Here is a 12,944-nt window from a genome sequence, read left to right as displayed (position 1 = left end):
TCCTGTCATAGCTCCCAAGGAGTAAGTGATTTTGCAGTTGAATGGCATGTGGTACCTGGCTTCAAAGAAGCTTACCAACTAAGTTGAAAAAAAAACAAGCATTCAAGGAAATAACAGTATGAAGTAGGTAGGGCTGGAGAAAGCTGAGGAAAGATGGAATTGCCAAGTATGGTCACCTAAAGCTTCCAGGTTGCATTATTGCTACTGTGGTGGGCCACATTTAAATTTCTTCATAAGGGATAGTTGACAGTTAAGGCCTCTGGGTTTAGGGGCAAAAGAGAAAGACAAATAGAAGTAAGCATTCCTAAATTTCATCATTTTACTTTTTTTATGTGTGGCAATAGTACCATCAAAAACGTGAGGACTTATTTTTCCTATTCGTAAAAATCAGGAGACAGTGCTAAAAGCTCAGCCTGTTGGAGTGGTTGGCTACAATTGGGGAGCAGTGGGATTAGGGGGTGAGGTATTTTTATCTTTAACATTTCTATAATTTTTTAAATGAACATCCTTTCTTTCTCTTTAGAGACATTGGTCTACAGTTAGCATCTATTTGGGTTTACAACATTAAGTTTTAGCCACTTGGAAAAAACAAAGTTGACATTATCACATTTGTTTTTAATTCTATTGCTACCATGACATGCCTATTTAGGAGGCTCTCAGAAGTGCCAGTTATCTACTTGAGGCAAGAAGACACCAATTATTATATCTAGGCTTCATCTGCAGGCCTATGTTTTGAGAAGAGAGGCCTCCATAAGAAAGGGAAGAACTTTTATTTAACCTCATTCTTGGGAATGAAAGTAAAGGGCAGAAGCCAGTGCATTCAGTTTACCATCTCACAGAAGGAGCCAGGAACCATAGATTAGAGACCACCATGGTAAAATCGTATAACCTTGTATTTAATTTTGTTACCTTCTGTTTTTCAATTAGGAGCAAGCGCTATAACAAAATCCCCATATACTTGTTTTTGGAGGTTGCAGGAAAAGGGGAGGGTAATGAGAGGAGAGGCTAGTTAATTAGTTGGTCTTAGAGGAAAGAGAATTCCAAAAGACAGAAGAGCTGAAAACAGAAGAAAGCAGGCTGAATTCTTATGCTTACCAAAGGAAGGAAAAATGCATAAGGAGTTGCTCTGGGGTCTGAGACCATTTGTGGAGTTGCCTGAGACTGCCTGGGGTATGCATAGCACTTTTTTGTGTGTGAGCTAGAACAAGAAATTAGATATGGCTGTTACTGTAAGAGAGCTGGCTCTTTATTGGGGAAAAGACATAAGAAAAAAACTGTATAACCTACGGTTTAATGAAATCAGTGAGCATAAAGAAGAGAGCTATTAGCTATTGTGATGGAAAGTTCATATTTTAGCTGACCCTGGGAGGATAAATAAAATTTCATTGGGCATTGTTAAGGAAAAAAAATTCAGTGACACTTGTTAAAGCATGGTAAGGAAGACTTTATTCAAGGGGAGACTATCGTGATAGATAAGAGGTCACTGCAATGGAATATTGCAGTGGAGGAGAGAGAGAGAGGGTTCAACTCTGAATACAGTATGAGTAAGTGAAGATTTATAGCCAAGGAGCAGGGTGGGGGTCTGTGGATGGAAAATTACTAAGAGGAAATATCAGGAGTAATGACGGGTTCTGGCTAAACCAACCTAAGAAAATTCTTACTGAAGACAGGCCAGGATAATCAGACATCATCTGAGGTGTGGTGGAGGATGAGGAACCCAATTAGATGTCATGAGTGATCAGATATGGAGGATGGAGGATTCTGATGACTAGCTAAACAGACGTAGCTAGGTTCTTGATAAAACTGGATTTTAAAAAGTATATAGATGGGCATAGGAGAAGGTTCAGGAGCCTGACTAAAGTTTGTTAGGCAAAGAACCTTTGTCATTAGCAAAGGCTTTCTGGTTGAGAAGTCATCATTTACACCTTCTCCCTTACCTCCTAGTCCATTACAAATCATGTCAGTTTCGCCTCCAAAATATGTCTTGAATCTGTTTTCTTTCCGTATTCACTGCTACTAGCCTAGTCCAATCTGTAGTTATTTTTGGTATGCGGTAGTATGCCGGCCATGGCCTTCCAATTGGTCTTGTTTAACTCTTGCCCTTTCTCCCTGCGACCCCAAGCAATCAATTGTTCACATAGTACCCTTCCCTAAAATCTTTCGGTGGGTTCTAATTACATGCAGGATGATATTCAAGATTTTTAACATGGCCTTCAAGACACTGAATAATTTAGCTTTTCTCATCCATCTAGAAACAATCATAACAATAATAGCAACAAACAGGACAAACAGAGACTCACGGACATAGACAGTAGACTAGTGGTTACCTGAGGGGAGCGGAGGGGAGAAGGGAGGTAGATGGAGTAAAAGGGGTCAAATATGTGCTGACAGAAAGAACTCTAACTGTGGGCAGTGAACACACAATGCAATATATATACACACAATTGTACACCTGAAACTTATTGGATTTCGTTAACCAATGTCACCATAGTAATAATAATAAAAAATAATAGCAACAAAAACCAAAACTCTTAACATTTAAAATATTCTTTAGTTTATTGCCGGGAATAGTTCTTAGAGCTTTACCTATTAACATATTTAATACTCTCAAAAACCCTAGGCTAACTTTTCCAAGGCTAGATGGCTATTTAAGTGTTGAAGCAAGGATTTAAGCTCAGATAATAAGTAGGGCTCCAGAGCCTAAGCTCTTAAGTATTATACTCTGATGAATTATCATACCTGAGCCACCCCGCTCTCCCCAACATACACACTGTTATCTTTTCACTTTTCCAGTAATCCATACTTTACCTTCACAGGGCTCACATATGTCATTTTCTTTCTGGAACATACTGCTTTCCATTTTTCAGCTTCTAACTCCTAGTCATCCTTTAGATCTCAGTTTGAATGCCACTTTCTCAGAGTGAGGCTTTAGCTGATACTCTTCAATCTCAATTAGGACTGTTCTATTATTTTTGTCATAGCCTCCCAGTCTTTTTTTTTTTTTTTTTTTTGGTCAGCACTTAAAACTTATGATACAATAAACTCCCATAATAAGGTAGTAAGAAATTCCAAAAGAAGCTCAAATTGCATAAAATATGGCATTAATTGTGAGTTTAATAAAATGACCCAAGTCAGCCTGTGTGAAGTGTGTGTGTGGACTGCTTCCCAGGGTTCAAACCAAGGTATCAAATCAGTCTGAGGTCCGGCTGTGATTTGGTGCCACCTGGTGGTATCTGTGTGCCCAGGGACTGCTGTTTGCAGGTAGAGCGAAAGGTGGGAGTCCATTACCTGTTAATTTATATGAATTAATGAATTCATGAAGTTTTACGCTATTTATACCATGTTTATTTGTTCACTATTTCCACACGATGCTTTATAAAGCCAGAGACCATGTCTCCGTTCACTGTTGTTGCTCAGAGCCAGACACTGAGTAGGTTTTCAGTAAAGTATTTGTTGAATGAGTGAGTGAATCAGAAGACATCATGAACTAGAACAGAATGCCAGGAATTTTGTGTTTTATTTAGAGACTGACAAATAATGAAGTTTAATTAGAGATTAGGCTTTGTAGAGACATATGGTTGAGAGAGAGAAGGCTAGAAAGATAGAGTGGAACCAGGTTGTGGTGGCCCTTGAATAAAATAGGAACTGTGTGAATCATGATCTGGAGAAGATGAGAAGTGAAAAGGACATGTATTTTTAGCAACTAGAACATACTAAAATAATAAAAGGTATAGCTTCCAGAATACTAAGTTGGTGGAGAGGAGGTGTAGATGAGGGAATAAACTAAACTTGACCAATTTAACAAAGGTAACAAAGGAAAAAAAAACCTATGGAAGTACAAATCGTAAATCAAGAAGGTAGAAATAAATCCAAAACATCATAAATTATATTAAAATCACCTATTGTGATCTTAATATGAGTCTGTGCTATTTTTAACAGAACAAAATGAAATAAAAAGAATGGAAAATATATTCATCAGAAAAATACTAACCAAAGGAAGCCGGTGTAATAAAATCAAATTTAGAGTGAAAATCTTTAATTTGGACATAGAATGACCCTTCAAACTGCTAAAAAGAACAATCCAGAAAATATAAACATCATAAACTTACATGCATCTAACAACATAGCCTTGAAATACCATTTAAAGCAAAAACTTTCAGAATTACAGAAGTGGACGTGTCTACAAAACATTGGGACTTTAACACATCTCTGTCAAAGTTGAAAAATCACTCAGACACAAAATTAAAAATGGCATCAAAGAATTGAACCACCGATTGACAACTTTCTATTTATAAAAATTACAACTAACTCAAGAAGAAATAGAAAACCTAAACAGATCAATAACCATTTAAATACTTTAATTTCACATATGCATCCCCTCATTCAAGTAAACTCCAGACCCAGGTCTTTTATTAAATTTAAAGGGCTACATAATCCCTATCATACACAAACTGTCACAGAAAACATTGAAAGAGGGAAAGCTTTCCAACTCATTTTATGATGCTAGTATAACCTTAACCTTAAAAATGATCCGGTATAAAAAATTATTGCTGAATTTATGTATGATTTTAGCTACAATTAGAATATCAAATCAGGCACTGATTAAAAAGTACATGATTAAATGCATACTAGGAAGGCAAGGAAGGCTAAATACTAGAAAATCTATTAATGTAATTCACCACATGAATAGATGAAAGGAGAAAACCAATATAATCATCTCAGTAGATCCAAAACACATTCATTAAAATTCATCATCTTCTGAGGGAAAAGACAGTCTGGATTGGGACTTGATAAAGGGGTATATGTTAAAAATCTATAGCAAAAAGAACCCTATATATTAATGGGGAAAGAGAATACCAGCTTACTTCTTCACTGACTAGCATTAGTAATGGGATTCCTAGCAAATGCAAATAAGCCAAGAAAAATAAAAGATATAAAAATCAGAAGAGAAGAAACAAAATTGTGATATGCAATTTAACGTAAAACTTGTGAGTATATAGATTTTAAAACTGGAGGATTCATTAGGGTTGCTGTATACAAGAGCAATAATCAGAAAATAAAAAAGATCCCATTCATAATAGTAAAAAAGCTTAATTAGGTATTTAGGAATAAACCTAACAATAATATGCAAGATCTTTATGAAAATAAGAATTTGAGTTCATTGACGACAAAATGAATGAAGAGATATATAGCTTACTTAAGCAGAAATAAACCTAAACAAACCAAACCATTTGATTCCTTTAATCTTTAGCCCACAAACACACATGGAAAACTGGACATGGCAAAGCCTTTAATTCCTTCTGGATTAACCTATAAATTCAGTACAGTTCTGGTCAGAAGCCCAAGAGGACTTGTTTTTGGTGGAATTTGACAAACTGTTGGATAAAGATCCAAAAATAGTCTAGGCAGTTCTGCAAAAGAACAAAGTGTCAAGTACTTGTCCTCCTCCTATCTATAAAGAATGATTCTAAAGCTACAGAAAAATTTAAAATGTATTATTGGCCCACAAATAGTTTAGTAAGGAAGAATAGAGCCCAGAAACAAAGAATAAGCATATAGTTATACCTGGTATATAACAGGCATGGATTAATGAACTAGTGGGGAAGGATGGACTATTCAATAAATTGTATTAGGAAAGTAAAATTAGATTCCTATTTCATACTCTCCTGTTTTCTTTATTTTTAATTAATTTATTCCTTTATTTATTTTTTTTTTATTTATACAACAGCAGTCCCATCTCCCTCCCTCATAATTATCCAATCTAATTTGATTAGTGGGTATTTTTTTTCAGTGTATTGAGTGTGTATATTGTATATATTTAAAATTTATATAAGTGGTACGATGTATCTCACTTTGTTTCATCCTTTTTTTAGTAAGTGCTGTTCTTAATATCCACGTATGTTACTTTGCATATTCCTAATCTGTTGTTTCTAACTGCTGCACAGTACTCCATGATAGACATCCACCACATTTTACATTTTTACTTGCCCAGTAATAGAGACCCATCACTCCTTTCCTCTATCAGCTATTGCTGTGTAACAGACCATCCCCAATTTTGTGGCTCGAAACAAGAGCCGGTTATTGTTTCTCCTGAGCCTGTGGGTTAGCTGTATGGTTGTACTGAGATGAGCTGGGCTTACTCCCCCATCTGTGGATCAGCTGGGAGCTTACTGGTCTAGGAGGACCTCGGCTGGACAACTAAGCTCTCCTCTCTTCTTTCTAGTCATATTTCTTTCACATTTCTTATGACGGGGACAGGAACATCGTGGTAGAGCAGTGACACCGATTGGCGTCCCTCTTTTTGTTCTTTATCTTGAAGGGAGTGTATCTGAAGGTTCAACCTGGAGTTTAATATTTCTTGTAGATTTTAGTATATAATATATACCAAGGTAAGGAATTCCCATTTATTCCTTTGGCTTTGTTTTCGTGTTAGTTATACATATAAGTATGGAGTCCTATCAGATGCTTTTTGGCATTCTTTGATAAGTCATGGTTTTTCTCCTTTAATCTATTAATGCGGTCAGTTGACAGTTTCTCAGACATTGAACTCTCCTTGCATTTGAGAATACACATCGCTCATCATTTTCCTTTGATTTGCTTTAAGTTTAAGGACGTTTCATAAGTAATATGGAGCTATAATTTTTTGTATTCTTTTCTGGTTTTGGAGTGAAGATTACACTAGGCTCATAAATAATCCAGGTTGCTTTCATTTGCATTCTCTTCTATTTTCTGCAACAATTTCTATAAGATAAGAATTCATTTTAAAATATACTAGAATTTGCCTGAAGGGACACAGAAGAGATTTTATTTTGTGGAGAGAAGGTTTTGGACTACATTTTAATTTCTTTACTATGTACTGTTCTATTTGATTTTTTCTATAAATTTGTACAGTTTATATAATCCATCCAGATTTCAACTTTTTTTAGCATATAGTTGTTTTATAATACTGATTTGTTATTTTTTATAGCTATTGTATCTGTAGTTGTCACTCCCCTTTTGTTGGCATATCATATTTGCACCTTCTTTTCTTGATAACTCCCGCCAAGGTCTATCCATTTTATTAATTTTTTTCAAAATCATCTTTTGGTTTTGTCAATCTTCTCTATTTTTTTAAATTATAGTTCTCTATTTCATTTTCCCTGTTCTTTATTATTTCCTTCCTTCTTGTTTCTTTGTGTTTGTTCCGTTAATTTTTCCATCTTCATGAATTGAATGTGCTTTGCCAGTTTATTTTTAAACTTTTTCATTTCCTGACCTCTAAGTACCATTTTAGCTGTATCACACGTAGTTTGATGTGTTGTATTTTTATTGTAATGAATTTCTAAATATGTCTAACTTATTATATGCTTTTTATTCCAAGGACTGTTTAACAACACTGTAAGGGAAAACGTGTATTTTGACTACATGAAAATTAAAAATTTTTGTAGGACAAAGGATACCATAGACCAACCAAATTAAGTTAGACAGCAGGCTGGCAGATAATATTTGCAACACATATCTGAATTATTATCTAGAACATGTTAACATTCTGTAGACCAGTAAGACAAAAGGTGTCATAGGAAGACGACAAAAGATATGGATAGGCAATTCATAGGGGAAATGTTAATGGCCAATAAGTATATGAAAAAATGTTTATCCTCAGTACTTACCAAGTATATGCAAGTTAATACAACAGTGAAAAATTTCTTGTCTACGTCCATGCCACCCTGCACAAGCCCGATCCCGTCTGATCTCGGAAGCTAAGCACAGTCTGGCCTGGTTAGTACTTGAATGGGAGACCACCTAGGAAGACCAGGTACTGTAGGCGTAAAAAAATAAATAAATAAATTTCTTGTCACCGAACAGATGGCAAAATTTTAAAAGCCTGATCAATCTTTTATTGAAAAGAATGTGAGAAAAAATGGGAACATATCATTGGTGGGATTTTAGACTTATACAGCTATTTCGGAAATTAACGTAAAATAAAAAATGCACTTATTCTGTGACCTAAAAACTCTATTTGTAGGTATATACTGTGGAGAGGCTCTAACATGAATGCTTAAGAAAACATAGATAAGAACTTTTTGCAGCACCGATTATGAAAGTGAAAAATGGAAGAAATGTTATTTTCCTACTAGTAGATAATTAGATGAATAAAAATAAAATGGGGTAAATTCATGTACTGGAATACTTCATAGCATCTAAAAAGCATAGTTCTATTTACTTATACCAATATGGATAGAATGTAAATCTTGAATGAAAAAAGTAAATTTAGAATGGCACATACAGTATAACGTCATTTATGTACCCAAAGCATGGAAAATAATGCTATGTGTCATTCTGGGAATACACACACACACACATACATACACAAGCATAAATATATATACACACAAAAACAAAAGTGTAAGAAATAGACTGGAAGAATATACACAAAACTCATGTTAGTGGTTTCTTTGGAGAGATGAAATGCAGGAATGAGGACTGGAGGCAGTAGTCAAAGATGTTGTCTTCACCTGTAATATGCTATTTTTTAGGTTAAAAAACCTTCAAGCATAAATAACAAAATGATAACAGTTGTTGGTTCTATGTAGTGAGAATGTAACTATTTGTTACATTATTATTATTATTTTGTAATTTCATGTATGTTTTAAATCCCTCTCAAAAATTGTATGAGCTGATTTTCTGAACTAGGAACACAGCTGAATCAAACTTCTAGCCTGGATGACTCTAGTCTTCTAGGAGTGGCTGCTAGGATTTAGAAGCAGTGTTCTGCCTAGTGTATATAAACCATTAAGTGAAGAATCAGTAAGCTCAAGGAGAGTCTGGCCCAGGGATAACTTAAGTAAAATGCAGAAAACATGAACATAAACCAAATCATCGGTCTTAAAAACCATACGTACTGGATCCCTACTCATCATAGGGTTTTCGCGATCTATAAAACAACTTTGGGGAGTCATTGATCTCTCTGACAGTCTTAAAATAGCCATGGCCCTTCTTAGAAAAATCTATAGTTCTCTAACAAAATTTTACCTTTTTCTACCCCCTATTAAAAATCCATGTCTTATGTACACTTTTATACATATAAATAATTTAACTTTCCTGAGTAGAGTCCAAAATGTAGCATATGCCCACTATTCTCTAGCTTCATTTATAAGCAGTTTTGTATATCATACTGTCTCTAAGAATTTCACCCTTAGCGGGGGTTCTGTGTGAATTGGAAAGGCTTAATTTTTTTCTTTTGTCACATTATTTAGTACTGTTAGGTGCAGAAATAGGCGCCTATAACAGAAACTTGCTCAAAATAAGTGCTGGGTAATTATTTGTTGAATAAATGAACGAATATGTGACTATCTTCATTTTAGCAATATTCTATTTAATAATATTTTATAAAACCTTACTATTAAATAAAATAGAAGTATAAAAACTGCAAATAGAGAGTTAAACAGTAGTATAAAACATGAAATAATTTTTTTCCTTTGTAAATCTATAGACTACATTCCTATATCTATTGTGTATCTTGATTTCAGCTTGTCCTTGATAGACATGTTTTTCTTATAGCTTGGTTTTCTTCATCCTTTTTTTTCTCCTAAACATGCCCAACACACCACACCTTTGAATTTCATTGTTAGTTCGGTTGTATCAGACAAGCTTAGACTGTTTGGCCTCCTCTTACTGTTCTCCCACCATTCACTGCTCAAATCTCTTTTACATTTTTTTTCTTAATTGCTTATAGACATTTAACGTTGCTTTAGCTTTTGACATTAAAAAGCAAAGCATCAACCATTTTACAACTTAAAATTAATAAACAATAGTAAAATGGATTTACCTTTTCATCCATTTTATAACTTCCAAGTTTTATAGATGAAAATTGTTTTGTGGAGTTTTTGACGTTGAAATCATCGATACTGTGTGACTTTGGCCAAATTATTTAACTTTGTGGGGCCTCAGTTTCCTGATGTGTAAAATGAGGGCATTGAACTAAATCGGTGGTTCTCAAATAACTCTACCACTGGTAGGTAAAGAGCCGTTATTACTAAAATAGGAAATTGGCATCCTTTTCCCAAGTTAGAGAAAGATAACATTAATGGATAGAATGTCTCCTCCCTTTGATTCCTGCCTATAATTTTTTTAAAACTTTAAAGCCTGTTTTGCCCTTTGTACTAGTATCTGATAGAACACACAACTCTATGTTTGGTTTTTAAAGTGTAATATATCCCATTCATGGTAGAAACGAAAAGAGATCATGGTGTTCAAGTTACTTTTTATTTGAAAACCTATAAGTGATGTCTTTAGGCTCCTTTCTAACCATAGTATTTTGAGATTCTGTGTACTAGATAAAGGGGAAACACAAATGAAGTCACCAGGGCAAGCTAAAAATAAAAACATTGAAATTCTATACGGGTTTGGAAACAATTGTATATTTATATATCTGCCAATAATTTTTTCCACCTTGGTTACTATAGATCCATAAAATCATTCCAATAGCAAGGGTATCTAATTATTTTTGGTTATATTAGACTTTAATGATATTGATTATATTGTGAAGTCTGTTTTTACAATGGGAAGGTTGGAGGAAGAAAGAGTCGATGCCCAGACTATAAAGAATTAAGAAATGGAAAGAACTGCTCAGGACTCTGTAGTTGAAAATTAGAGGTCATTTACAAACTTCACTCTTTTCTTTCTTTATTGAAGCTGTGAATGTGACAAGTTGGGAGTTTAAACTGTTCCTTCTGCATTAATTCTCTTTTGCTAATTAACAAATTACTCCAAATTTAGGAGCTCGAAACAACAAACGTGTATTATATTACACAGTTTTTGAGGTTAAGGACTGGGGAGTGCCTTACCTGCATTGTTCTAGCTCAGGATCTTTCAGGAAGCTGTAGTCATCTGAAGGCTTGATGAGAGCTGGAGATTTCTGTCTCCTAGATAGCTCTTCACATGACTGTTGGCAGGATGCCATTGTTCCTTGCCTAATGGGCCTCTCCACAGAGTTACTTGAGTATACACATGACATGGGAGTTGGCTTTCTATGAGAGGGTGACACTAAAGGAAGAAATCAAGCAGAGAGTTTCTGAAGTCACACACCATCACTTCAGCTTTATTCTGTTTGTTAGAAGTGAGCCATTAAGTCCAGCCCCGCACTCAAACGGAGAGGGGAATTAGGCTCCACTTCTTGAAGGGAGAAATATAAAGAATTTTCAGACAAGAAAATCCATAGGTACTAAATGCGTCACAACAGATAAACGGGCCTTGTTACTTTGGTGGCTGGGGAGTGTTTGAGAGTCGGAGGTGCTTGGGATCAGTTCCTGGCCCTGCCTCCCATTGACTCCATGGCCTCAGTCAGGGAACCTTAGATTTCTCATCTATAAAATGAGCACAATCTATTCCATAGGAAGGTAAAGAGGAATAAGTGGAAAAAGTGAAGGTAAAGCTTCTCGCATAGTGGCTTTTATTTCAAAAGAGTTATCTACTATTTACCTTATTTTTTCCTGCTAGGACACAGCAGTAACTTTGACATAGGGGATGTCTTTCTGTAATGTTATTAGCAGAATACGAATTTGATCTGTAGTGCCTACCATGTTAGTCTACCTATTCTTCTTACTCTTCTTCTTATTCTGCTTATTAATACCTGTTTAATCTTGAAGATGAGAAATGCAGATGTGTGTGTGACGTGTGTATATACACACATACACGTATATACATATATTCTCATATATTACATGATTTGAGTCATATCGTATGGAAGAAGTACATATAGATTTAAATCCTACATTTATATTTTTAATGTTTTACCATGTTAAAAATTCTTCAAACACGTTTTTAATAGAACAGTCCATTGAATGCCTTTTTTCCTCAGGTCATGCCTCAGAAATGAAATTCCTGGGTCAGAATATATGAACCTTTTTCAGACTCTTGATATATCATGCCACACTGCTTTCCTGAAAGTTTGTCCCAGTTTATATTTCCAGCAGCATACTATCCTTTGTCGCTATTCCTGGTATAGTATTATTGGTCTCTAAAAAGTATTGGTAGCTTTTGAAAGCCTAATTAGCAAGGTATAATTCCATTTATAATAGCATGGCAGAATTTCATTAATGTATGGGAAATTGTGTTTTTATAAGAGCTTTAAATATATAGGAATATTTTCTAGTCTTTCTGCATTAATTTCTATTATGGACATGCATATATTTTATATATGTGTGTATATAATAACTGAAGTATTATGCAGGAATAGGTACAGCTTCTGTTCTCTTGGAACTTAAAAATATAAGGCTGACACGGATATATAAAATTAAGATGTACAGAGAGTAAAATACACACATGCACACAACTATTCACTTAAGATATATCTCAAGATACAGATAGTAAAGTAAAAGTTATGCATCAGGCTTCCTTCTTGAGCCAAATTTACGTGTCACCTCCAGAAAAAAAACCTTTCACGTCTATTACTGTCTTGTAAATACAATACTTGAAAAACTACTGACTAGTAGGAGTGGAAATTCAGATTTGTTGTAATTTGAATGATCTGCCTAAAGCCAGTAATTACTTCTTAGTGTTCCTTATCATCGCTGACCTGAAAACTGTCTCAGTTTAAGATGCTGCCCATCAGTGGATGATCCTTATTTTAAATTGACTAGAAATAAAAAATAAAAGCTACCAATCATATAGTTCCTTTTGTCTAATAGGTGGCAAGTTTACCTAATGCAAGAAAGAGATCCTTATTCGATTTAAGGGGAGTGGCACTTTGGAAATGGCCTCAGGTTCTGTTTTGGAAGAGTGGGGTTCATGGTGGTAGGTCTAAGGGAAAGGACCAAGGGAATAAGTATTTAGAAGAAATGACAAAAAATAGTTATGGGCTATGTAAATTCTGAAGTTGCACTGACATGTTGGGCAAACATTTAATAAATAATATTGCATAATATTACTAGCGGAAGAATAATTTTTCCTCTAGATTATCAGCA

At 34.8% G+C, this 12,944-nt stretch overlaps 1 protein-coding gene and 1 pseudogene across 5 annotated transcripts in view; both read left to right on the top strand.

The window, feature by feature from the left end:
• Positions 1 to 12,944, top strand: part of ELF2 (E74 like ETS transcription factor 2) — an 80,420-nt gene that overhangs the window by 45,026 nt on the left and 22,450 nt on the right. The gene's annotated exons all lie outside the window — the stretch shown is intronic.
• On the top strand, positions 7,689 to 7,807 carry LOC112475123 (annotated as a pseudogene).

The sequence above is a fragment of the Pteropus alecto genome, unplaced genomic scaffold (assembly GCF_000325575.1).
Source record: "Pteropus alecto unplaced genomic scaffold, ASM32557v1 scaffold50, whole genome shotgun sequence".
Lineage (NCBI taxonomy): Eukaryota > Metazoa > Chordata > Mammalia > Chiroptera > Pteropodidae > Pteropus > Pteropus alecto.
The sequence above is the reverse complement of the archived record's forward strand: the minus strand, read 5'-3'. Positions and strand labels throughout refer to the sequence as shown.